The sequence below is a fragment of the Uranotaenia lowii genome, chromosome 2, assembly GCF_029784155.1.
Source record: "Uranotaenia lowii strain MFRU-FL chromosome 2, ASM2978415v1, whole genome shotgun sequence".
NCBI classification, from domain to species: Eukaryota; Metazoa; Arthropoda; class Insecta; order Diptera; family Culicidae; genus Uranotaenia; species Uranotaenia lowii.
Window position 1 is genome coordinate 342,008,610 of NC_073692.1, and position 27,706 is coordinate 342,036,315.

Sequence of the window (27,706 nt, forward strand, 5' to 3'; positions counted from 1 at the left end):
GTAATATAAAACTCTCCTGACTCATTTCACGCGCTTGTACCGCTCAAACTTGTCTATAGTTTTGAAAATTCAAATCACACAAAACCAACGGAAAAAGAAAAAAAAATTAACCTTCCAAAGCCGTTCGCAAAATTTCCGTACAAATATATTTTAGATAAATTTGACCTGTAGTTTACGTACGTTCTCCTGGCCGCAAATATTGACCGATTTCGATGAATTTTAATTCATTGTATAGATAATTTATTCTAGTTTCTCAATATTGAAAAAATAAGTCGAAATATTTTACGAGATCACCAGTAGCTGATTCCGAATGAAAAAAGTCCCGAAAAAGAGCTCTTTTTAGAATGCTTATAACTTGAGACAGATTCCAAATATTGCGCTGATTTTATAATATTTGGAATTGTCAAAAATAAATCTATCCATGGATGTATAAGTTTTTGGTGGTCCAAAGGAAGTTTTGTCCGCTATCCGGAACTTCCGGTAGAAAAAATTCTTACTTCAAAAAAGACACCCAATTTGGCTTTGCATTGCTGTATCTCGCTTACCAATGGAGCGATTCTCTAAATTCAAATTTTAGTTTTTTTTTCGTTAACTCTATTATTGATTCCGTAGAACATAGTTACTTACTTACTTACTTAATGATCCCGCGCCTATCCTCCGGTGCATAGGGCCGTGGTAAAAGACCTCCACTGTTGACGATCCGGAGCCAGCGTCTTCACCTGGTCCCAGTCAAGATTCTCGTCGACAGTTCGAATTTCAGCGGCTAGGCTTCTCCGCCACGAGTTTCTGGGTCTGCCTCTTCTTCGATGACCTTCTGGATTCCAGTCAAGCGCCTCTCTGTAAATCTCGTTTTCATCTTTTCGCAGCATGTGCCCAATCCATCTCCACTTACGTTCCCGAATCTCGATTTCTAGCGCCCTTTGATGACACCGGCGATGTAGTTCCTCATTCGAGATCCAGTTGCCAGGCCACCAAGCGCGGATGATGTTCCGCAGGCAGCGATTCACAAATACTTGCAGTTTTCGCGTCGTCACCGCATATGTGCACCAAGTTTCGCACCCGTACAGCAATACGGATTTGACGTTTGAGTTGAAGATTCGGATTTTTGTTCGTAGAGAGATCTGGCGTGACCGCCAGATGTTTCGAAGACTCGCAAACGCAAATCGGGCCTTTCTGATCCGGGTTTCGATGTCTTTCCTGGTACCACCATCAAGCGTTATCTGGCTACCAAGATACTGGAAGCACTCCACTTTCTCAACTTGTTGCCCAGCTACCATGAAACTGAAGGGATTTCCTGTATTGAGCTCCATCGACTTGGTCTTTCCGACATTGACTTTGAGACCTGCTGCCTTGGAACTTTCGGTGAGGTCGTCGAGTTTGCTCTGCATGTCCGGTTGTGTTTGGGCGAGCAAAACAATATCGTCAGCCAGGTCAAGGTGGTTCAGTTGCTTCATTGTTAAAGGATTCCACGGCAATCCTCTGTTCGGTGCACAGTCGATCGATCCAGTCAGAATCTCAACCATTACGATGAGGAAAAGTAGCGGTGATAGGATACATGATAGTCTCACTCCAGCAGTTACCGGGATTGGTTCGGACAAGACACCATCGTGCAAGACCTTGCACGAAAATGCCTCGTATTGTGCTTCGATGAGATGGACTAGTTTCTCTGGGACCCCTCGTCGCCTTAGAGCCGCCCAGATGTTTTCATGGTTAAGTCGATCGAATGCTTTTTCGAAATCAACGAACACCAGCAGAAGAGAGTCCTGGAATTCGTTGATTTGTTCCAATATGATTCGTAGCGTTGTGATGTGGTCCACACATGATCGTCCGGATCGGAATCCAGCTTGTTGCCGTCGGAGTGTAGCGTCGATTTTCTCCTGGATCCTGTTCAGCATCACTTTGCAGAGTACTTTGAGGGTTGTACAGATCAACGTTATGCCTCGCCAGTTACCGCACTCTATCAGGTCTCCTTTCTTCGGGACCTTTACGAGGATACCCTGCATCCAGTCGGCCGGGAATGTTGCAGTATCCCAGATGTCAGCGAAAAGACGGTGCAACATTTGTGCTGATAGGGCAGGGTCGGCTGTTTCTCAAAAGTTGGTTCCTCAAAAATCTCAGTTGTTCAGTATATTGTAATGAAAATCACATCTTTTTTGTCATTTTTCAAACTCCTCCTCATGTCGGTGGGTTTACGGGATTTTGTTAGCTTGATTTCTCTAAAATTTGAACTCAAATTGGTCACTTTTTATATACCTAAAGATTCATGAGAATCTCCTCTTTCGATGGACATACTTTTTGTGTGGTGTTTTGAAAATTTGTAGCAACGTTTTTCGAATTTACTGGAAGCTGTCAGATTTCAACCAGTTTGGCCCACATTTTCAGCAGGTTGATGTACAAATCTCGCACCCCTCACGTAGCCGCGGGAGAAACAAATCCTTTAGCTCTCTTTTTGTCGCTCACCAAATCTACCACCCAACCAGGGATGCCAGGTGTTGAGGAGTAAAGATCTGGGCAATTTTGAAAAACACAACAACAAGAAATTTAACGATGCGTGTGAGCGGGGGGGGGGGGGGGGGGGGGGGTGTGGGTTTGTTTTGTTTTGTCCTGTGGTATTCAGGTAATTTTCGAGTTGAGAACACTGTTTCCTACCACGTACCATGCCGATCTTTAAAAAAATTTATATATGTTTAATGAATGATTGGTCAAATACAAATGAATACAAGCGAGATTTCAGTCTTTCAGTCTAATCTAGCAGTTACGGATCAAATCCGATGCATAAATATTGATTTCATCACTCAATTTTGAAAGTCTGTAAAATCTGGGCACTCTCAGCAAAAATCTGGGCAAAATCTGTGCCTGACCAATATCTGGACGAAAGGTCAATAGTCTTGGTTTTACAGACAAATCTGGGCACCTGGCAACCCAGCACCCAACCCAGCAGCAGGAGGAACTGCCGTCTCGTCACGTATTTTTTTTCTTCGGGTTTTGATGGCTAGGGCAAATTTGCCCAACTCGCCAGCCGCGTGGTTTGTTGATTGATTGTGCTCATACTGATACCTCTTTGCGTAGTAAATGTTTTGATTTTGAAATAGATAAAGATTATTTCTCCAAATTTAAATAAACCTCTTGAATCTTTTTAGATATTTTATTATTAGAATTCTTCAGTGATACCTACGTTTGTTTTGAATGTTATCATGTTTTTTTTCTTTTATTTCAAGCAGTGCCTACTGCAAGAGAAACAAAATCTATGATTCAAGTAACAAATATTCTGAAATTTTATTCTGAAACTTTAATCAGAAATAAGAATCTTATTCACGTCACAACAAAAACAACTTAAAATTTGTACTGACCAAATTATATTCACTTTGAAGAAAATGCAATTTGCGACCGTTTGCAAAAATTTTTTTCATTTTCAAGCAAATTGGTTGACTTCTAGTATGATAACATTTCCGAAAAGTCCGGAAAAGCGATTTCACGTCACGGTAGAATGTGTCTCCTCTTTTTTTCCTAATAAAACTCAAAAGATATAAAATATGTGTACGATGACTCTATCATATTCAGTGTTAAAGTAGCTACCCAATGTTTTAAATAATATTATAAAAACTATGACAAAAGTATTAAATTTGGAATTCAACGTTGAAAATTTGCTATGTACTACAATGAATGTTTGACAAAGTAATACGACTTGAAGGGTTCAAACATGTTGAACAAAACGTACCAGCTTTCCTCGGTCGCTTAGCGGTTTTTTTAAACCACGGAACAAATTGCCGATATGTTTCACCGCTTCGATCCCCTAAATTGCATACCCATACTGTGTACTACAACGGTTATCAAACAAGTCATTAAAGCAATTTGGTAAGCAGCCAAGTGACCGATCCGATCGACGATAACGAACAGTCCGCGGCCATCATTTATCGGTGGTAGGTACCAGCAGCGGCTATTTGCAAAAACCGATCACCATTTGTCTGCCGAAAACAAAGTATGGTCTCCGTTAATGGTTGCTGATGGTCGACGCCAAGCCATGTTTATCGTGCCAAGATTTATGAACACTTTCTATTTCCAAATGATCACCGATCGGTCCGGCAGGCCGCTTCCAAAAGGTTTCATTAGTTAGTCCGGGGCTCTACAGCTACCTATGAACGATGTGGGGTGCGTTACTAAGCTGCCTTTTCCAGAGCATTGAATCGATCGCCTTGTAGCTTGGACCTGAGCGTCGTAGGACATGAATGTAGAATCCAGTGGACATAAATTTGCTGGCCCCTTAAGGTGGCAGTAATTGTTCAACGATGTGTACCTATCGCTTGTCGACATTTCTCCTACGCTAACTTTTTTTTTTTTTTTTTTTTTTTTTGTTTCGATTATAGTCGTTTTACCATCTTTATGGCATTCGCGACTTTATCAACGGTGCAGTTGGCGGATCGTTATTGAAAAACTTATCCGGTACAACTGTGTTCGATGTTTGCTCTTGGGCTCGAACTCGCGGACATCGGCTCAGGAGACAACAGACTTGCCAACTGCGCTATATCACAAGCCCCGAACTCCTACGCTAACGATTCTTTGAAGCTCACATGAACTCTGCGGTTATTTTTTGTAGGTTTTGATACGGTAATTTCACCTAGCTGCAGCAGTAGGCAATTGCTCACCTTTCTAAATTAAACGATTCGATTAAGTGAATTATGATGGCATTTGATGGCACGAGATGAGAGTAAGGTTGAGCAACATTGATAGAAAGCACAACTTTTTTAATGAAACAAGTGAACACCGCGAAATACCAGGTTACACAGCCTGGCCTGGAGCGAACTTTTAATTAAATGTCACCTTTAAAGGTTCTTTCATTTTCAGTTTTTTTTTTCCGCTTACACATCCAGACTGGAGCTCAACATTTGGAGCACAAATTATAGCTCGTGTTTGCATAAATTCAATCATAACCCAGATCTAGATACCACAGGCGACGACATGATCCGGCCTTGACTTGACTTAACTGGAAGCCCCAAGATGACGGCTGGCTGTGGCTTTGGCTAGCCTGAAAGCTTGTTACTGTATGATTACCGACTGTCTGTCGTGAATTGCAATGTGCACAAAAAAACTGCGTCAGACCCGGTGGATGTGGAACCTGGTAGAGTAACAACACGGTACCGCACCTTTGATCCTGCATTCTCGTGAACTATAAAACTGGGACTGGCTGCAGCAAACTCGATGCGTCAACAACACTGTGCAAAAAAATGAGCTTAAATCAACATTTGAAAAATTGTTTTGAAGCGAGGCAAAAGAGCCTGAAACAGGAGAGTTCCTAAAAACTTTTTAATGCCATGCAAAAAACTTTTTTAGTATAAGTATGCGCTTTTAAACTGTTTTTGCGATGAACGCATATTATAACATAACATACTCTGACCAGTGTAAACAGTTTACAAGATCGACCATGTTGATCTGGACCGAAAATGCAGCTGAAAACAAAATCGTAATAAAAAAGAACTTCGCAGCGAAAGTGTTATATCGTCAAGGATTTTTCGTGCTGCAAAACGTGATAGACTCTGCTGACTCAATGGCAGGCTCGCTGGTTTAGGAAAATACCTTTGAAACTTGCCAATGACATGATCCAATTGCTTTGACAATTCAATAACCCTCCTAAAACTCATTTTTTTTCACTGAAGCTTAGTTTTATTATTACAAACATCATTTGTTTTACGAAGAAAATTATTGTTGAGGAAATTATATTGACATAACCTCAGAGGGTAGGAAATTAAATTTCAATACTTCAATACTGGGATGTGGATTTTACACACATCAACCTTATTTTCCATAATTTTGAAACATGCTAAGACTGTATTACTGTGAAATTTTCCAAGTAATTAGCGCTTTAATTGTTCTTAAATTAACTGAAATATTTCAACTTATACAAAAAGGAAATTTGTTGCATATTTTGCGATGTTTTGTCGTCTTTTTCCTTTAACTTTAGATGGGGCTTATATTTAATCTCCACTGAACCCCTAACTTTGAATGATTCAGAATGGTTGTAGCTATTGGACCTAACTACCAATTTTCTTAAGCACGAAAAGCATATGAAAAAAATTTGGAAGCGATTCGTTTTAATTTTGTATTGAAATTTTCTGTGAAAACAAAATTTTTCATTCAAAAATTACCTGAAATGTACTTGTAGTTCAAAAAAATATAACTTTGAATGATTTTTTTTTCTTGCAGATCTACTCATGTGAACAAACTACCAACCTAACATAAGTATACCCTAGAACAGGGGTTTTCAGATCGTGCTCCGCGAAGCTTTTGAAAGTGCTCCGCGACGTACGCAACGAAAATCATAAACCAACTTTGAAAAACTCTCATATTTTTTATCATTTCATTTGTATCGTAACATGAGAAAAAAAAATCACAAGGCATATAGTACGAACGAATAAATTATGTTTACTTTGTTTTTACTGGCGGCTGAATCCCTGCAGGGATGTTGGCAAAGAATGGTGGATTGTCAAAGTTCACTGCTTTGATCGAACAACGTTGTGTTGCAGGACTGAGTGTGCAAAACACTCAATGAAAAGGCTGTTCTTGCGCCGTACTTGGCGAGCTACCGATTGGAAAAGCTGGAGAAGCACATACTTTTCTGAAAACATAATCAAACCTTGTATTCAAAAAGTGGTCCGTATCATGGTTGATAATAAAACAGTGGAATTGGTGAATTCGATTCCCATGTATGACAACACGGTTTCCCGCCGAATTCGTGACATGGCTGAAGATGTTGAAAGCGATTGAGAACTTCAAAATTCGACATGCAGCTTGACGAATCCACAGATGTAGCCGGACTAGCTATTCTGATGATATTTGTTCGCTATCAAGGTTCTGAATGTTTCGAAGAAGATTTGTTGCTTTGCAAACCGTTGCCAACATCCACGTCGGGGGCTGAAATTTTCAAGCTAAATAATTGATGATTATGTTACGAACAACAATAAATTTTCGGATGATAACCTCAAGGTTATTTCTGATAGAATGCTTCTTAAATACGGAAAGCTGTCCAGGTTGCGCTTTTTGAGCGATTATGTCCAAAAATTGATTTTTCTCTTGACAGTCATGATTTTGCCATTGTGATCGAAGATTGTTATTCCTTGAGCCTTAATTAAGTTGATTTTTTTTATGCTTTCGTCCAAGACTTCCTTCAAAGATAATGAATGTTTCTTCATAGCGAGTGCATGTTGATGAAGGGTGTCATGACTACTACCGAAACTTTTGATCTCAGCAACGACTCCAGCAGTATTTCCAACTGTAGCTTTCAAATTTCCAAGAATTATGACAATCCCAACACTTTTCGTTGATAAATTTATTTTTGTTTTCCTTGGTGTAAACTTAAACTAACAGGCCCACGTATCTAGTGAAGTAATTTACAATTACAATTACAATGTTTTGCCGCAGGATTTGTTGAACAGCTTCCAGCGAAATTCCCCGAGTAATATCATAAAATAATAAAAAGATCGAAGACTTTAAATGCGTGGAACAGCCTATTTTTATGTCAAAGAAACCAGAATCATTATCATTGCAAGAATATGAATGCTTGATAGATAGGGCTAGGTGGGGTAATTATGAACAAAATTTCTTCATTTGGCACACTCACAGCCACCATATGTTTATTTCTTATCATAAATTCTGGCAGGTTGCCAATATTGAATGTTTCCGTGCTCTTCATCATTCTGTAGAGAAACTTTTTGTTTTTGGTCGCAACCCACGTCCTTGAGACGTCTGTTCATAATCACCCCGTCTGTTCATATTTACCCCACTGTCTAGGGGGTAATTATGAACACGGATTACGGGCTTGGTATAAAATTTTTGAAAAGGAACAGTATTTATACGTTACATTTACCCAAAGTAAGCAGTGTATGGTGATTTTTTACTTAAAAAATTATGTTCATAATTACCCCGAACGCTGTTCATATTTACCCCGAGACTTGTCCAATATGATTTATATGGTGTCAAAAAATCTCAATTCAACACCAAATAATGCAAATAATTTTCAGTAATAAGAAAATGGGTTGTTTTATAAAAACGCAATTCAATTAATGTATAAAACTTATAGAATAAACAAATATAATCAAAATTTAGAGGTAAAACAATACAAATAAACAGCTATTTAGTGTTCGTTTGTATTGATTTCTTCGATCTTTTGTTTCGGTAGTTCAATTTTTTGTTGCATCTTTTACATTATGGTTGATTTCTTTTTCTATCGTTTCTTTATGTCGTTGCAGATCATTTTTATTTGATAAGACCTCTCCATACGTGTGAAATTTAAGGCGAGTTAGGCTACTTCATAGTTTTTACACCCGTTTTTAACGTCCTGCGCAGCAAACATCAAGTTTTCACCTAAATGTCGTGGGTTAGGCTTTCACGTACGTGCGAAATATCATGAAACTTAAACCTATACATATACAGAAAATTATAATTTTTTTAAAAGATGGTTGTTTCACAAAAGTACCCATTAAAATCTTCTTGGATCAGTGAACAGTCATATTTTGCAAGGCTTGTCAATTCTATATGATCGACTGTTTTTACAAATATTTACACTAATTAATTTTTTTTATCACCTGTACGAAATTTCACATTAGTAGCTCTATTTTCTCAAAAAAAAAAAAAAAATTATTACTGCAGAAGTCTTCAGAAAATCTTCAACCAAAGGATTTTCATTTTGTACTAAATTTTAAAAAAAATGTATTCTAACAAATAAAGATTGAAAAAAGTAACTTAGTATAAAAACAAGACAGCAAGAAAATAGATTTAGGATCTTTGATATCCGTATGTAACTCATAAACAATTATTCTTTGCTGTAATTTTAATGCTATCAATAGCAGCACGTTGTCCAAACATAGAAGAACATTTATCTTTTTGATCTTTGTTTTGTGGACTTATCCATCTTTTAAATTTATCATGGTTTTTCATATATTTTATTGTTGACCAAAGAGATTTAAGGTTCATAATAATGTTTAATTTCCTGCGGTAATGAATAAATCTCGAGCAGCAAATCTTTTTTTTAAAAAATAGTGAATTTTATTTTTAGTAAAATTGAAAAATTCGTCAAGTCAAGTTTATAACCTTGTTATTTATCAAAACCAAAAAGACTAGTTTTGGAAGGACATAAAACCTTCATTCGGTGTTAGAAACTATTCCTGGGATACAGGTTTGCGGTTTCGGTATTACCGGTAAAACTATCCGTAAGCACCACTCACTAAACCTGAGAAAACATTTGACTAAATTTTTTTCTATCAACAAAAAGCAAGTTCTTATCACTATTTTTTTAAACAAAATTACAACAACAAAATTTCTGTTTTATAAACTTTTTTCACTCTTTAAGTTTTACTAAGTTTTGATTAAATTGTGTTCAAAAATTTTTTTTCAAAGACTGAAAATAACTGGCAAAGCTTTTTTTCTAAATTAGAATCTCATTTTTAGAAGATAAAAAATCAATTTCTCAAAAATTCAAAACTTAACACATTGCGGACTTAATTTAATATGGATATGCCGATTGTTGATGTTTCCTAGCTAAGATTTCTTCACTGTCCTGTGTAAAGATCATACAGAAGGAGGGGGGGGGGGGGGGGTTGTAAGAAATTTCTTACAAGGGGAGGAGGGGGAAGGGGGTCTGGAAATGCTTGGTTTAAAAATGAATGGCCCCCTAAGTTGATGAATAAAACATTTGACCATCTTACAGCCAAAGAAATGTCAGGAAATGTGTGTTCATAATTACCCCATAGGACGAAAACTATGGGGTAAATATGAACAGTCATCTGTGAATCTGTGCGAATAAAATTTTTCAAAATTCTTTCAAATTCCAGACAAAGCATCTTAAACCGAATGTGAAACAGTTGATAACAACATTCTAGCAGGATTTCCTATGATCAGATATTCAAAACCTCGAACATTGTCGAAAACGATTTCCGTTTCACGGGGTAATGGTTTTTTAAAACATCTGAAATGATATCATTAGGATTTTAAAACAGATCGGAAACAGCTTAAAGCTATCAATCGGATGTTAAACTACCACTTTTGGAACTTTTTGTGTTCATTCATCTCCCACACCAGCGCGTATGGCACTTGTTCGGAATTACCCCGTGTTCATAATTACCCCACTTGACCCTATGACTTCGGATTCAAAGCTTCAGGAAGATTCGTATCCAAAAAGTCATTGGCGGAGTATTGGTGTCTACTAAAAAAATAATTTTAAATTTTATCCGATAAAGCAAAGCTTATTCTTCGGCCGTTTCCCACAACTGATCAATGTGAGTCTGGGTTTTCCACATATATCGCAACGAACACAAAATACCGATACCGACTAAACGCGGAACCAGACGTCAGGCTACAACTGACACAAATTTAACCAAACTTGTTACAGCTTGAAAAATCGAGGAAAACGTATTTGTTCTATTGAAATCATTAATTTTTGATGACACATATTTTGTTAATAAATACAAGACTTTTCAATGAGTAGCTAATTCATTACTGATTTTATTGACTACGATGACAGGACACATCTTTTTTAAACGTCAAATAATATCAAGTTTTCAAAACTCGGGTTTTCCATTCTTTCAAAAATTTAGTTGCTCCGAAAAAATTTTTGGTTTTAAAAAGTGCTCCGCCGAGCAAATGATCTGAAAACCCCTGCCCTAGAATATATATTCAATATTATACAAAAAAAAAAAAAATTCCAAAATGTATTCGTCAATTTTAGCGTTTTTGACTGCTTATTTGAAAGCTATTTTACTTAGGAGGAAAATAATTATAAAAAAATTGCTTTACATAGCCAAAGAGTTTGTTGATTTATAAAATCTTTGAAAAAATATTTCATGAAATTATTGAAGGCCCTAGAAAGCAAAGACTGCAATTTTTTAACACTTTTCAATGGAATCAGATATTTTATTTGGAAATGGTTATAACTTTTTTCATGAATTACTTAGCTTCTTTTCATGTTAGCAAAAAATGAAGTGAGAATCGACTAAACCAATAATTAAAGACATACTTTATTTCAAGCTTATTTGAATTCTCTGGATGAGTTTATATGCAAAAATACATTTCCCATACAAAATTGAAATGCGTTGCGCTAATTCAGGAATCAACCAAACCATCTCAAAATTTGCACTGATTCTTGGTTTCCCAAAAGGCATCGAAAAAAAAAATATATTGGAGCAAAAAGTAGCCTCCTTTGTCTTTGATTGAAGAGGGATGAAAATGGGAGGGGAATGGGGTGGGAATGGGAAACTAGAAACTATTTTTTATTGATGGCCGTTTTACATATTTTTAAGCTTTTAAACGTAAATCGCAGTTTTCAGATATTTTAACTTCAGACTTAGCCCAAGCAACCAAAAGTCATATATTTACTTGAATGAAGGCATTGAAAGTTACATATTAGCTGACAAAGAGAATCAACTGCCCAATTCCCTTAGTGAACTTTATGTACTCATTAATGAACTTGAAAGTTGCAAAAGTGATCAATATGTACGTTGTATGTGACTTGTTTTGCACAATTCCCATAAGTGATCTAATGTACTCATTAACGAACTTGAAAATTGCAAAAGTGATTTATACGTACGTTATACGGGACTTAAGTCACATAAAGGGCACAAAAGTGCTCAAAACGGAATTTGGTAAGACACAAAAAGTGCAAAGAGGTGCTTTCAAAATCAAATCACCACTTCGAGTTTTAGTTTCGTGGTCTTGTGGTAGCGTGTTCAATTCTCACCACGAAGGTCGGGATTCGATCCCCAAGCCGGGCAAGTTTTTTTCAATTAGTAATTGTAATTGTAATAGTAATATCGCATTCTGATGCGATATATGTAGGAAATGTAGAAAAGAAGTAATTGAGCAATTTGTCGAGTTGGGACACCGGCGCGTAGCATCATGGTGGCACCATGTGTAGAACATAGAAAATAATCAAGAGAAGGTGATATGAACCGATGCCAATGGTGCAGTTGAGATAGGAAGATGTTTTTAGCTCATTTTACGATTTTTATGAAGCTGAATTAGAAGACCGCTGTAAGCTGAATAGAAAATCTTACAGACTTGTTTTGGAACTTTAAAGTATCAATGATAGCTTAAATTTGGAGCTGCATAGAACGTACTTCATATCAATGATGAGGCTGAGTAAGCGTTATTGTAACTGTTTTATGGGACTTTTGGTTGCTTGGGTTAGCTTCTTTTCATGTTAGCAAAAAATGAAGTAACAATAGACAAAAACAATAATTAAAGACATACTTTATTTAAATCTTTTTTGGATTTTCTGGATGAATTTATATGCAAAAATTTTTTTTCCTCCGCTAATTAAGGAATCAACCAAACCATCTCAGAATTTGCACTGATTCTTGGTGACCCAAAAGGCATCGAAAAAACATAATGGAGCAAAAAGAAGCCTCCTTTGTCTTTGATGGAAAAGGGATGAAAATGGGAGGAGAATGGAGTGGTAATTCAAAACTAGAAACTGTCATTTACTGACGGCCAGTTTACATATTTATAGGCTTTCAAACGTAGAACTCAGTTTTGAGATATATTAATTTCAGACATAGGGTTAGTTGCCCTACTTTGGACCCTTTAAGCGGTGGTTTTTAAATAACCATGATTTTCTCAAAAATGGACGGGGAAATTTATATCCTTTAGGAAATTCATTTATAAGTCATGATCTTATCTGAAAGTTTCAATGAAAATTTTCAACATAGGTTACGCCGTTATTGAGAGATTTACAATGATATGGATGATCCAAAAGTCCAACATTGAACCTACTGTTCCTATTTTGGTACTGGACCGGTTCCTTTTAATGGACCTAGAACTAAAATTCATATAAAAGTATGATTTTTCGAAAATAAATAAACAAATTCATTGAAAATGTAATCTTCAATCAATTATTATCATAAAAAAGTATTACAGCTTTTTAACATTTAAAAAAACTAAATTTTTTGTTATTAATATCACAAACACCTTCATTCCCTGTCAGCTCTATCAGCAGAACAATAGCTGAAACTTGTTCGTGTCTACTTAATTGTAGTTTATATCCGTAAAGCTGGCAAAAACTGTTAGGAATATTCAATATTGGTTCAGAATTATACCTCAATCAATAATTCGCGTCTTTGTTGATTTGTTGGTGTTGATACAAAGTTTTGGTGATGTTAGGTCTAAACATGGAACATCAAAGTCGATAGTTTCCTATATTTGGACCCTTTGCAAATTTCCCGAGTTTTCCATTGATTTTCATGAATTTTAGGAAAAAGAGGTAGGATGGTTCATATTCTTCACAATGAAAGTAATTTTCCTTTAAACTTTGGCTTGGACAGTAAAAACCGTGATTTTTCCTTAAACACTCTAATTTCTTAAATCACGCCCCACTAAATGAGCTGTCTGATTTACTACTGATGAGGAGGTACATTTTCGAAAACGTTGAAAATTTTATCAGAAAGCCTTTTAATGTCAAAAAACGGTATGGTAGGGTTCAGGAAGAATAAGAGTTCATTGTGTGCATAGGAATATATTAATTCTATGTCAGCAAAAAGAATTATTTACAATTTTCGGAATTTTAGGACTAAAGTAGGCGCTAGGTCCAAAGTAGGAGCACTCACCCTAGTTAATGATTATTATGTATCTGCAAAAATTTCATGTTGATCAAAGTTCCTCCAGTTTACAGTACATCTTGGATAAATGAATGAAATATTTTCCCTAAAGAGAATTGAAGAAAATTAAGTGCAAATTTACATCACCAAGAATTTTTTTTAATTTAAAAATTTACAAAATATTAATATGTGTTCATGACTCATAGTTATTCATGGTATGAGAATTTCATCATAAGTATGGTATCTGTGTTATAGACTATTTTTGGAAAATCTTTTGAAGCTGTCGCCATAATGAATGTTTGAGTTTTATCGAACTTTTGAACTTGAATAACTCTATTTTTCGATAATGTTCAATAAATATTGTATGCAATTCTATAGCAAACAAGTTTTCTCCAATTGATTCCATTTTATTCTTTTTTGCATTATTTTTTATTATCCTTCCTTCATGATTTTGGAGGATTTGAAATTTGTTCTGGCCTTAAGGCCAGAAATGAGAGAATTTTCCATCAATATAAATTAATTCTGAATCAAAGCAATCGAAAGATTCCTTTTAATTCAACCACGGTAAATGAAAAGTTCATATACCAGTATTTCGATAGCAACTTACTACATTCTTCAGTGAACGTTTTCGATTGATTTATGTGTATCGTTTCCCTCCCTTATATTGTACGGGTTAGGTAAGCTACTACTAGGTAGCAAAAACCACACATACCACAACAGAGTAAATGAATTCTTTAACACGCCAAGTTTAAGTTTAATTTTTTTTTGCTGAACACATTTAGCAATATTTTAGGTTGATTTGATCTGGTTGGTGTTTAAGATATTTTAAAATTTTCAATCAAAAATAGCTGGAATTTTTATCTTGTTTATTCAATCTTGTGATGTTTCATTTCGAATGACAAAAGAAGGATTTAAATTTTTTTATTGCATTTTTTGATATTATGACATATTTTCAAGAAATTGTGTCTTAAAATTGAATGCTAAACATATTTGATTTCACTTGAAGAATATTTGTTTTCAACCATTTGATTACTGATTAGTTTGTTGAAAGTGTAAGTGACAAATGAAGCAAAAATAAATTAATTATACATTTTGAAAATAATTATAGCCTGAAAACAAAAATTTCAATCCATCGTACCATACAAGCATGAAAGCGTTTAAAATGTCTGTTCGATTCAAATAACTATTACTCCTAGTGCCTTCTTCTAAAAGCAAGTCCGCTTAGTGTGGGAAACCTCCCCGGATAAACCGCATAGGCCGACCGCGGAAATTTAATTATCCTTTGATGAACAAACATCGAAATTCCTCTACCGCCGGTAATCGATGGGCGGATCCAACTGAATGAAATTCCGATACGAAAAAAAGGAAGACCGACCGACATACACCATGGTATTGCATTGGCAGAAGTTGCCCTGCGTCGCCAATCGAATGCCGGAATGAGTTATGATGTAGTTCAATTAATACTTAACCCCCTGGAGCCATTCTGCGAGCGGCGGCACATCGGAAGGATGATCGTTTGCTTATATTTACCCGTGTTTCGTATTATCAGTGGAAACGCTCATAGTCTAGAAAAGCGGCTCACTTTCAGCCTCCAGCGGACCTACATTTGTGGTTTCGGTGTAATCTTTTAATCGCTCAATCGGGATAAGATCGGCATCTGTGAAAGGTCGCACGGCCTCCGATTCCGGATGCTAGCTACCAGATGGACGGTCGAAAATGCTAAAAACAGCGACGACGTAAGAAAATGGGTCTTTCTTTTCCTGGAAAATGACCGTAAAACTCTCTTATCATACCGGTCAGATTCGTAGGGGACATACGGTAGCCATAAACCGAATGGCTTTTTGAGAGATCACTGACCTGTTGACTGGCCGATGATGGTTGAATGTTGGTTCGCATGAAGGTGTACTTCACTTTTAGCCGCAGCTTACGAGGCGAATTTCACTTCTCTTCTATTGACAGCGTCTTTTTCCGCTTAAATGAAGTGATCTGATCTGTCCGCTGCCGCCTGTCTTCCAAGTGTGGAGCACCCCAAGGAGTTGCCAACCCGGGGTAAATACAAAAGGTTGATTTTCGTCGCCGAGAAAGTTCCGGCTCTGCATGTCTCGCAAGCGAAACATGGCAGAAACTCATATTAGATTAATTTAAGAGGGTGAAAAAATAACGACAATGAATGCAGCACACTCTATGTAGAAAGTAAGTATCCCCCAGTTTTCTTGTTAGGAGAATGACTCAGTTTAGAAAGAAGAAAAACTCGAGCGGGAAATAGGTTCACTTTGAAGCTCCACTCCATATCAAGTTAGTTGGACAAACGCGTTTCATTTTTCCGACTCATTGCAGCAATGTTGTGAGGTCGGTTGTTTTGTCATATGTTTCAGTTGACATAGTGGCAAGGTGGCCTTCAATTATTTGCGAACGTTGTATGCTGGAAATATGTATCGCTAGTTTATAGATCATTGACATTTTGTAGCAAGAAAAGTTTTGTATTAAACATTCATGTATTGATTCATACATGCAAATTTGTTTGAACCGTAACTTTATCATCTTACCAGTTATTGTAAATCGGATTGACTTAATTTAAAGCTTATGAAATTTTCTTATTTTTAAGACGTTAATTGAAAGATTACATCTTCAAATCTTAAGATCTACACCATTTAAACTTCATATTTTGTTATTAATTAGTATTCAAACTTTAGTTGAAGTTCTGATGATATTCATCTATGATATATTTTTCCAAAATAACCTTCAAAAGTAAGTGCAATTTATAAGTGTTGAAACCCTTGGTTGGGCATTGCACGTTCTGACGATCGCTGATGAAACAAGCAATCGCTAGTCTAGTGTGTAGTGATGTAAGGACCTTACTAATATAGTGAATTAACACTATTCGGCACCCAAAACCTGCGTTGAATCACTTATTTCAACAAGTTATGAGCCAAGACTCGCCTGGAAATGGAAAAGGGGTTAGATCGAGACGGGTACTCCCAAGGAACTTGCGTTTAGCAAGTGTGGCGGCTACCAGCATTGAGGAGTCCACTAACCAGACAAACCACCCGGCGGAGGGGGGCCAGTCAATGCCGAGGTACTAGCGCGCAGAGGATCGTCATCGAACAAGGCACGATATGCTCTAGGCCGGGAAGGTTAGTTCCTAGAGGGTTACTCTGGATGCCGTTACGAGCCATGCTGCGGATAACAGCGTGAGTTCCTTTTCGACAGCCAAGAGGAGGACTCCCGTTATCCGAAATCTGGAGTAGTCAGCGCAGAGATCGAATGGTGGATTAACCAGAAGTGGAGCTTGGATGCAGTTTATCACCGAGAGGGTTACTCTCGTAGTGTGGTGTTACGCAGCGGTCAGCATGCATGAGCTCGCATTCAACTGCCGGAAGGGCATTCTGGTACATTGAGGAAGTTGTTTGGAAGACGGTCAGTTGCCAGCCTCATCTCATTGTCGACTCCAGAGCCAAGCTGGATGACTACTACTGCCGAGGATCGAGTTTGGAAGGGGCTAACATGCATCTGCTGATTTCCGATGGCTGGAAAAAGTTGTTGGTGTTGCGAAAAAGCTCGGAAGTCGACGATGCTTTTCAACATTCTCAATCTGCAAATTGAGAGGAGGTATTGAAACCCACGATTGGGAAATTCGGGTATTGACGATCGCCGGTTTAACTAGCAATCCCAATAAACTCCTCCAACGACTAGAGATCCGACCCCTCCTCGCATTGATTCGAGGTTTACCTTTCCTCTGCACGATTCAAGGCCCGATCTTTCCTCTAACGACTTGAAATCTTTCCTTTCCTCGTAATGACTCGAGGTGATCACTAGTACCCCTCCTCTTACGACTCGAGACCTGACCCCTTATCATAAAGACTCGGGGTTGACCACACAAACCTCTCCGCCTGGAGGTTCGAGGCCTGACCTCTCCTCTAACGACTCGAAGCCCGACCTCTTATCTTCAGGGTTCGTGGTTCGCCACCTTGCCCGTCGTGCCAGATCGAGAGCAGCTTATCCTAGATTTGAGCCCGTCACTGCACACGCGCAGGACTTAACGCAACGACTCGGATGACTCCCAACGAAGATGTCATTTTACTCCGACTCGAATGGCTCACCCGGCGTCGAAAGCCACTCTACCCGTGGGTATTCCCCGATCGTGGAATAACGCTTTCCCAACGATTTACACGGCGAAGAAGGTAAAGGCTTATCCCCACAGCTTTTGTCGTTGGAAACCGCCCAACTCGGATACTCCCCGAAGGTGGAACATCCTACGCACGAACGTGAAGTTGACGACATCCTACTCCGATTCGAGTGGCTAGAGGAAGGTGAAGTCTTATCCCCGAAGTTTCCCCCTTAGGAAGCGGCACTACTCGGATACTCCCCACATTTAGGTATCCTACACACGTTCGCGTCGCACCCCTGACCTCCGCTACGCAGAAGATGATGCCTTATCTACTACTCAGATGCTCCCCGTCGATGGACTGTTCGCGGACTGCCGTTGGTTTCAGCTTCTCTGCAGGGCAGTCATGATCCAGGTGAACCCATCGCTGACCGCATGCCAAGTGTTGAAATCCGCACACATCCTCTGTACAACGTTGTCAGCTGTCGTGTCGGGCCCGCAGGCGGCAAATATGGAAGTACGTACCTCCGCAAACCTCGGACAGACAAACACCACATGCTCGGGTGTTTCCTCTACGTACCCACAATCTGGGCAAGTTTTTAAAAAATATGGCTTCAAAATTTCTTCTTATCGTAACATTCTAACATCCAACATACTTTTCGACACTGTTTTGAAAACAGAATCAAAAAGTACTACTGCTTTTTCGACAGATAAAGGCATTTAAGTACTTAGTTTAAAAAAAGTGTACATACAAGGCAACAAAATTGAAATTTTTATAGAAATTCAACATCCATCGTGTTCATTTAAAGGCACATCCCAAGCAACCAAAAGTCACATATTTACTTGAACGAAGGCATTGAAAGTTACATATTGGCTGACAAAGAGAATCAACTGCCCAATTCCCTTTAGTGAACTTTATGTACTCATTAATGAACTTGAAAGTTGCAAAAGTGATTAATATGTACGTTGTATGTGACTTGTTCTGCCCAATTCCCATTAGTGAACTATATGTACTCATTAACGAATTTGAAAGCTGCAAAAGTGATCTATACGTACGTTATACGGGACTTAAGTCACATAAAGGGCACAAAAGTGCTCAATACGGGATTTGGTAAGCCACATAATGGGCACAAAAGTGCTCAAACGGGTATTGATAAGTCACAAAAAGTGCATTGATGTGCTTCCAAAATCAAATCACCTCTTCGAGTTTTAATTTCAGTTAGAACAACATTTAGGTGTGGTCTCGTGGTAGCGTGTTCGATTCTCACCACGAAGGTCGGGGTTCGATCCCCAAGCCGGGCAAGTTTTTTTTTAATAAGTAATTTTGTACTTGAGTGACCATTCTGACGCGATATATGTAGGAAATGTAGGAAAGAAGCAATTGAGCAATTTGTAGAGTTTGAAATCCGGCACGTGGCATCATGGCGGCACCTGCACTGAACGCAGTAAATAATCGAGAGAAGGTGATATGAACCGAAGCCAACGGTTCAGTTGAGATAGAGAAAGATTTTTTTGCTCATTTTGCGATTTTTCGGAAGCTGAATTAAGAGGCCGCTGGAAGCTGAATAGAAGATCATTAAGAGTTGTTTTGGAACTTGAAAGTATCAATAAGAACTTAAATTTTGAGCTGCATAGAACGTACTTCATATCAATGATGGGGCTGAGTAAGCGTGTTTGTACCTGTTTTATGGGACTTTTGGTTGCTTGGGATGTTATTGGAGTTATTTCTTCCTTTCAGTAATATGTAACATTTTGTAAATCAGAGACCCCAACTTTAAAAAAATCATGTAATTTATCATCACCTGGTTAAAAATAATTCACTTTAATACACGAGGGGTATTAAGATGGAAGGAATAGGAGGAAATTGAAATAGTCACTTTGTATTTTTATTTACAACTCAATTGAATACTCGACCAAAAATTCGGCCGAATTTTCGTTAGGCCGAAAAGTTGAAAAAGTCGATATTTCACAAAGAATGAGTGGCGGACATGTTTATAGGCTTCTGACCTTTTTTAATTAATCAGCGACGCTATCCATTAGTGAGCAGCTGCTTTCATTTGCACATAATTTAATTGATTTAGTTTAAATTACTGAGGCATTTCGCAGATGATATGAATGAATAATAAATTTGTTTGTTTCTGTCAATCAAAACCCACCGAAATCAAACTACATAACTAAACCATTATCCAGTAGGTGTTCGTTCAGTGGCAGAGACTCAAGTTTGAGATAATTTTACGATCTGTTTGTTACCTTTTGCTTTGACTTCAAATCTCTCCCCGCACAGGAAAGTGAGAGTTTCACAACTATTGAATCCTTTCATCAGCAGTAGTAAGTTGATGGTACCTGACTCAAATGCGTGCAAAAAAAAAAAGATGTACCTAAAATAGTAAAAAAAAATCTTAACATATTTCCCGATGACGGCAGATGAGCATAGCGGCGCCACGCCAGCTGAAGGCCAAACATGTGACGAGTCGTTGAGCTGTCATTGTACTTATCTCTGAATATCTACCATGGAAAATAGACGCACGTGAAGCTGGTTGAAGATAATATGCTGTTTCGGTATTTGTCAGTCTGTCCTGTCTCAATGAAGGTACGATGTCTGGTTTCGAAGCTGTTATCTGTGCAGGTGAAAATGGTTGTTGTGACGCCGCGCCGTGACGCTTCGAGTGATACCAGCTCATGCATACGCATCATCGTGACAGGTGTTGCGTCGTGGATGACGATATGATGCATGCGTACTAATTTGATGAACTTCTTTTCCCCTGCGGCTGATGGCTGGCTGTGTGGACAATTTTCCAGGGCACTGACACGTGCAATATTGTGGAGCGGAACAAAAGTGTATGGCCAGAGTTGGATCTTCGTTGTTTCATAATGCTCATAGGATTAATCAGTAAAGCATTCAATTCTGTATTCACATATGTCAATAAAGTTGCGGGAAAAAAGTCAATAAACCTACATAATATTTACTTTTTTCAACTCACAGTCCAATGGTTAGAAATCCAATTAATTTAATTTCTTCTTTTTTTACAGAATATTGCTGCCAGTACGACAATCAACAAATTATTAAAAAACGGTAAGATATTTTAAAGGTACACATAAATGCAACTTAACCGCAAATATACCAAAATGTATCTGACTAACAAAAGACTATTAATGATAAGCTACCTCCAATAAGTTCAACGAACGGCTCAATCTTAAGAGTGCTATCGTCGATCTTAAATGGCTCGGTTAACTCAGCGGAGCACTTCTAGACCACACAATCCTAATTGAGGAAGTTGTGTTACTCAATACCTACTGTTGCACACAAACTATAAACTAGGTGAATGTTTTCGAACCATTGACACAGAAATCGAGTAGGTACCTACTAGTAGGATTTGATAGTCACTTTATCGTAAACCATCATCGGATGATCAAACACAAACCACTTCTTTGGTTGCATTGTTCGATCGAACAAACCCCAATGGTTAGTTACAATGTTGTTGTGGTCTCCCCGATCGATCGATTGCTCTACAAAGTTTTACATCGCTCCGAGTCTTACATTCGCTCGTTTTGGATCAGTTACTTACCACCTGCAGCAGTTGAAATAATCTGAGAAAAAGTTCGCTGGTGTTATTTCGTCCCTCAGAGTTTTGAGTGAGGTATTGTACTAGAAATTTGGATTATAACTTTTTTTTAATTGTAACCCAAAGTTGGGTCTTGACTCAAATATTCAGTCAGCACAACTTTTTTGTGGAGAAAGGAAATCTACGTTGTTACTTGAAATTCTAGTAAAAAGGACAGGGGTAGGACTTGAACCCACATATTGCGCCTGTCCGCCGCCTGAAAGTAACTTTAGAAGTATTCTTAGTTTAATTAATGATCAGGACAGAACCAAATAAATTTAATCATCGAAAAAGTATAATTTTTTTTCATAGGTTTGGATTTTTTGCGCCGCTTTTAGATTGTAGTAGGTATTCTTTTTTAACTCCATGTTTTCTACTTAAATACAAATAAAAACAAATAAGTCAGCAATTCGAAAGCTACCTTACTCAGAACCATTAAAACTTATATTTTTTCCGGATCGTGATTGCATCAGTACAGAATTAGATGTCAGGAAGAAAACTGTATCCTCGGTTAAAATTTGTGGGAACAAATTACAAATCATATTTAGGAGATAACTAGCTGATCCGGTAAACTTCATTTTACCTTTTACTTAAATAATCATTAGAAAATGTATATTCTTTTAAGATGATTTTGTATGGGTACCCCCTTCCATTAAAAGAGAGATTCTAGAAACTATTACACAAACAATCACTTTCCCAAAAAACTCTCGGATACCAAAGTTCGCTACATTTCGACCGTCCAGTTATACGTGATGGTGTTACAAAGAAAACGCCTCCATTTTTATATATAAGATAGCAAAAGGGTATGATTTTGTATGAGGACCCCCTTTCCATAAAAAGTGAGATTCTTTAAACTATTATACAAACCATCTCTGGCCCGAAAAACCCTGGGATACCAAATTTCACTTCATTTCGAACGTCCCACACAGGAGTACGTAGAAGAAAAAGTTGGCCAAAAGTATTTTTTTGTTTTGAAATCAATAAAAAAGTTTATTTTGACTTATCATAAGTTTTTAAGATCATTTGATATATTTTTTCCGTTTTCGTAATTTTTCAAAATTTTCTATTAGAAATTCTTAACATTTATATGACATGATAGATAATTAAGGTTATAAAAGTTGTAAAATTCAAGAATATCTAGATTTTTTTTATTTGTTTTTGAAAGTTAAATAACATTTGAAAATATTCCAAAAACATCATGAATTTTACTGACCTTTAATTTAAAATAAATGAAGCCCTAGGTGACTTTTTTTTGGGAAGAAATCGTTGAATATTTTTAAACTTTAAACTTAAAAATATCAAAATTCGCGAGTTTGCGCGAGTTTTTTCTTTTGCACATGATTATTGAAGTTTTGCTGGGACTTGCCGGGAACATAAACAAAAACACTAATTTGTAAAAAAATCAACGTTTAAAACAAAAAATAAATAGAAGAATTTTCAATTATACTTAAAATTATTAAACATCCCTCCATTGAAGTTTTCCATTTCAAATTTTCATTTTTAGTCACTTAAGTAAGTTTTTATTATAGATTTGACTCAGTCGCGCTGATTCAACGATTTGTAGAAAAATTCTATCTCATAAAAACACTAAAGTTTCGACAGCTGCAACAGCTTATAAACAAATCAGATATCAAAAATCTGACCGGTACATGGTGCTAATTTTATTCAAGAATCAAATGAACATTGATATAAAAGTAACCAATGAAATTTAAATTTTGAGTTTTGGCCAGGTTTTTGGGTGAAATACTCCTATGTGCGTCCGTTTATACGTGATGGTGTTACAAAGAAAACGCCTCCATTTTTATATATAAGATATTGTTGGGTCAGTTTTGTGCATCACATCTCCAGTGTTTTATTATGGTCATGAAAAATGCTTAGATTCTTGATTTAGGAAGTTCTGAAATCGCTTATAAAGTTTTTATTTACTTTACTGTTGAGAAAATGTTCGAAATAAACTATTAAAACTCCAATAAAACATAAACTAAGAAGTTTGATCCAAACTTTTTTTAAAATGATTTATAAAGGCACAAGGATTTTAACCCCGTAATAAAATTACGCTGAAAATAATTTTCACTTGAAGTGACGATTGAAGTGAATTTTGGCCATTTGTCAATTTATGTGAAGTTTAAGTGACGTCAAGTGAATTTTAAGTGAGCGGCAACGTGAATTTTAAGTTAGCAGCAAGGTGAATTTTAAATGTACATTATTGAGTACAGTATTGAGTGAAAGGACCCAACTATTAAGAAAAAAAATTGATGCTTGACGCCATTATTTATCCAAAATGGCGGCTTTCGCTTTTCTTTACAAAGCTTTACTGAAAAACCTTATAAAATATCCCCAATACGAGTATTGAAAAGGCTAAACGAGTAGAAGTCGATTTTTGCTTTCGACACCATCTTGAAATCCTAAATGGTGGCATCTTCTCAACTTAAAAATGAACCCCCGGAACATGAGTATTAGTCGGAAGGGCTCAACGAGTAGAAGTCGAAATTCGTTGTCTGACGCCTTTTTGAAATCTAGGATGGTGGCTTCCGATAAACTTGAAAAATGCTATGCATCACTGAGAATCGCTAGAAAACTCCACATTTTGGGTATTGGGTGTAAGGGTTTTGACAAGGACAAGTCTAATTTCGCTATCTGAAGCAATTTCGAAGTCTTTATTTTTAAACCTGTGTATCACTGATAATCGATTGAATTCCCCAAAAATAATATGGGTATTGGGTGAAAGGCTAAGCAAGATGAAGTATAATTTGGTATCCTGACGCTTTCTTGAAATTTAAGATGGCGGCTTTGCCTTTTCTTTTCAAACCTGTATATTATTGATAATCGCTTTAAATCCGCATAATATGAGAATAAGTTGAAAGTGCTAAACAAGAAGAAGTCGAATTTCACTATCTGATTCTATCTTGAAATCTAATATGGCGGCTTCCGCTGAATTTAAAATACTGTAAATGACTAGAAATGGCATGAAATCCCCACAATTTGGGTATTGGGTAAAAGGGCTAAACTAGAAGCTGTCAAAATCACTATATTATTATGATTTTCAGTGATAAACAGCATTTTGAAACTAAGATGAAGCCGCCATCTTGGATTATAAGCTGGTACCGGAAAGAAAAATTTCGACTTCTTCTATTTAAGCCCTTTCACCCAATACCCATATTGAGCGGCTTTTTTGCTATTTTCTGTTATTAACAGCATTTTTGTTTAGCCCTTTCTTGTAGGAGTTTCATACGAATTTTAGTGAATTAGAGCATTTAAAGTTCAGCGGAAGCCGAAATCTTGGAAATCAAGATGGCGTCAGATAGAAATATTCGACAGGAGAACTTGTTTAGTCCTTCCATCCCATACCCATATTGTGGGAGTTTCATGCGATTTTAAGTCATTTACAACATTTTAAAGTTAAGCGGAAGCCGTCATCTTGAATTTCAAGATGGCGTCAGACAACGAAATTCAACTCATGCTTTCATTTTTATGACTATGATAATTATTTTAAGCATTAAATTTTTAAACGCCATGTTGGTTGCAAAATCGAGGGGCACAAAATGATGCCATGTTGATGAATTCATAATGTATTTTTAAGTATTTTAAAATATTTTTTCAGGCCTATTTTTATTCAATTCCATTATGTTTGCGATGTCTTTATGTCATGTTTTATAATTTTTTTAAAATGTTTTTTGTGAAATATTTTCAATTTTATTTTTTTCCATTAAAATGAATATTTCATAAAAATTTGACAAGGTGCATTTATTTTAAGATACTATTTCATATACATCTACCTCAACAATCTTCACTGGCAGTAAAATTGATGCTCGAAATATGTTTTATACATACAAAATATGTTATATAAAAACTTTTGCGGCTACAATTTTACAGTAAAATGTAGTGTTGCTCTCCGTCTGCAAACGCAGGACATGTCCCGCTTTTTTGTTGAATGTCCCGCCGTCCCAATTTTTCCTCAAAATGTCCCGATTTTCCTTCAAAATGTCCCGTTTTTTTTAGAAAAGTTTTTACAAAGTCCACTGACTTACTCTAGGAAAAATCAAACTGCAGCCTCAATTTGAATTTATTGTTCGAACACAGAACTCTTTCCCAAGAAAGGAGCATTTTTCAGAACTCATCTAAATAACTAAATAATAAAGCATTACAGTCAGATTCTGATTCAGTTAAGCGTTCTTGGGGCAGTTTGACAAGTTTGACAAAACAATTAAGCATTTTCAAGAGTTTCTCAAATGTCCCGCTTTTTTCGGATTTGTCCCGGTTTTTTTTTTCGTTAAATGTCCCACTTTTTTCTGTAAGTATCTGGTAAGCCTAGTATAATGGTTTTATTGAAGATTAAAAATTAGTCAGTATATAGTCAGTAGAATCATTTCGATTTTAGCTTCATTAGAGTTCTAGTAATGTATTGAATGCGCTTTTGCTGTTTATGAAGATTAATGCTTAACGCTAACTGCAAACTGTAGCGAAATGCACCTATTTCAAAATCGCAGGGCATTATGATTTGTGTATATTAGGGTGGCAGTGGATTTATGGGAAAAACTTCACCATTCAATTTCAAAAACCGATCATATAAAATTTGATGATTTGCTCAAAAAACTGACCGATAAAAATTTCAACTCAATCGGACTTGATTTAGGGGTGTCTCAAATTTTTGGATTTTTTACTCTAATAAATCACCAAAGGGGAAACCACTAAAGAAAAATCTAAATTTCAATTTTGATGCCAAATGACTCAAAAATGCCTTAAAATTGTTAAAAACTGACTTTAAAATTTCAAAAATCCCCAAAGGAGAGAACTAAGGAAATTAAGAAAATCGATATTTTTTATTTAATGTCAAATGAATTAAAAATTCACGAAACGTTGAGATCTGGGGTTATCTCGAAAAAAAAACGGTTGATAAAAAAATCGACTTTTTGGGATCTTGTCTGGAAATAGATAGCCTGCCATATTTTAATATATGTTCTAGAACATTTTTTCCTTAGCAATATGTCATATTTTGAGCATAAATTATGATTTGATTTTTTATTTCAGCGTCCGATTTGCATTAGAAACATGCATTTTTTTAATTTGTAAACCATTGTAATGCACCCCTTAAGCTTACCCGACTACGAAATGCGAAAAATCACACATTCAGATGCGAAAATCTCACCACAGTAAACGTATCGCGTTTCAAACTTCTACAAACTTGTTCTTCATTGTTTGAACTATAAATTCTGCAACTCTGGGCTGCGTACTGGAGGCATACTTTACAACATAAAGAGTAGAATTTTGTAGATTTTTCATACATACGAGAATCTCTATACAAATTTGAAGTCGATTGCGCCAGCTCGTGCTTCAGACAGTCATTTTTTCACCTTGAGAAACCGATCTGGAGGAAGCCTCGTTGAAAAAAATGGTTAGAAAAATTTTCCCATAGGACCAAACTATTGCACACCTTTGAATATTTTTGTTTTATAACACGCATTTGTTAACAGTGAATTTTTATCCGTCTAAGATTTAAGAAGACATAAAAAAAAATTACTCCTTCATGTATGCAGTACCTTCACCCTTTATCAATCAGCTTTACTGCCATTCCAAGCAAAACTGTCTCATGTAACTTTTGGGTCATTTTCACATATTTGCTGGAAAAAGGTCATTTTTAGTGATAATTTTCGAATAAAAACACAAACAAGTTTACCTTGTTCTGAACATATACGAAATTATTGTCAAGGTGGTTGTCTTTATGTTGATATTTCTACGCAAGAATATTGCACTAGAGAAAATTCTATGAAATTTTTGTTCAATTTTTTTTTAAGATGAGTTTAAACTGTTGAACAGAATGTTATTCGCCGGGAAGAAAACTGAAAAAGAGGGTGGGGAGGAGCGAGGAGCCTTAAGTGATTTACTTAGAGAAATTTTCACCAACACTTTTCGGTAGTCACTTCTTACAATCGATACTCAACAATACATTTTTAGAAACAAAAAAGAACGTATTTTCCTCAAATAACGGTTCAACTTGGTTTTTGGGAAAAAATAGAAACTATAAGAGCTTTTAAAATAGTAAAAAAGTGTACACTGTTTTTCGTTGAACAAGCATTGGAATGCGTTCTGATTCTACACAGAAAAAAATATTTTCTGTAAAATTACAGCAAATATCCTGTATTAAAAAGGAGCAGGACTTTTACCGTAATTTTACAGGTCGAAAAAAAATTACTTGACCTTCATTTTTCAGTGAACAATTATTTTACAGGTAGTTTGAAAATTACAGGACAGTAAAATTTTAATCCACTGAATTGTTTAGGTTTGTCAATTTATTTTTTCTAACAACATGCTATCTATTTTTTTTTAGATGAATAAAAAAACTACGAAATATCGTTTTTTTAACTTTATTGACAACATAAAATGCTTATACTAGACTTGAAATTATTTTGATTTCACAAAATCGA

At 36.4% G+C, this 27,706-nt stretch overlaps 1 protein-coding gene across 1 annotated transcript in view; it reads left to right on the forward strand.

The window, feature by feature from the left end:
- Positions 1-27,706, forward strand: part of LOC129743032 (uncharacterized) — a 246,130-nt gene that overhangs the window by 61,746 nt on the left and 156,678 nt on the right. Inside the window, exon 3 of the mRNA XM_055734975.1 lies at positions 20,713-20,755. The gene's annotated coding sequence lies outside the window, so the exon portion shown is untranslated. The remainder of the gene's footprint in view (positions 1-20,712; positions 20,756-27,706) is intronic.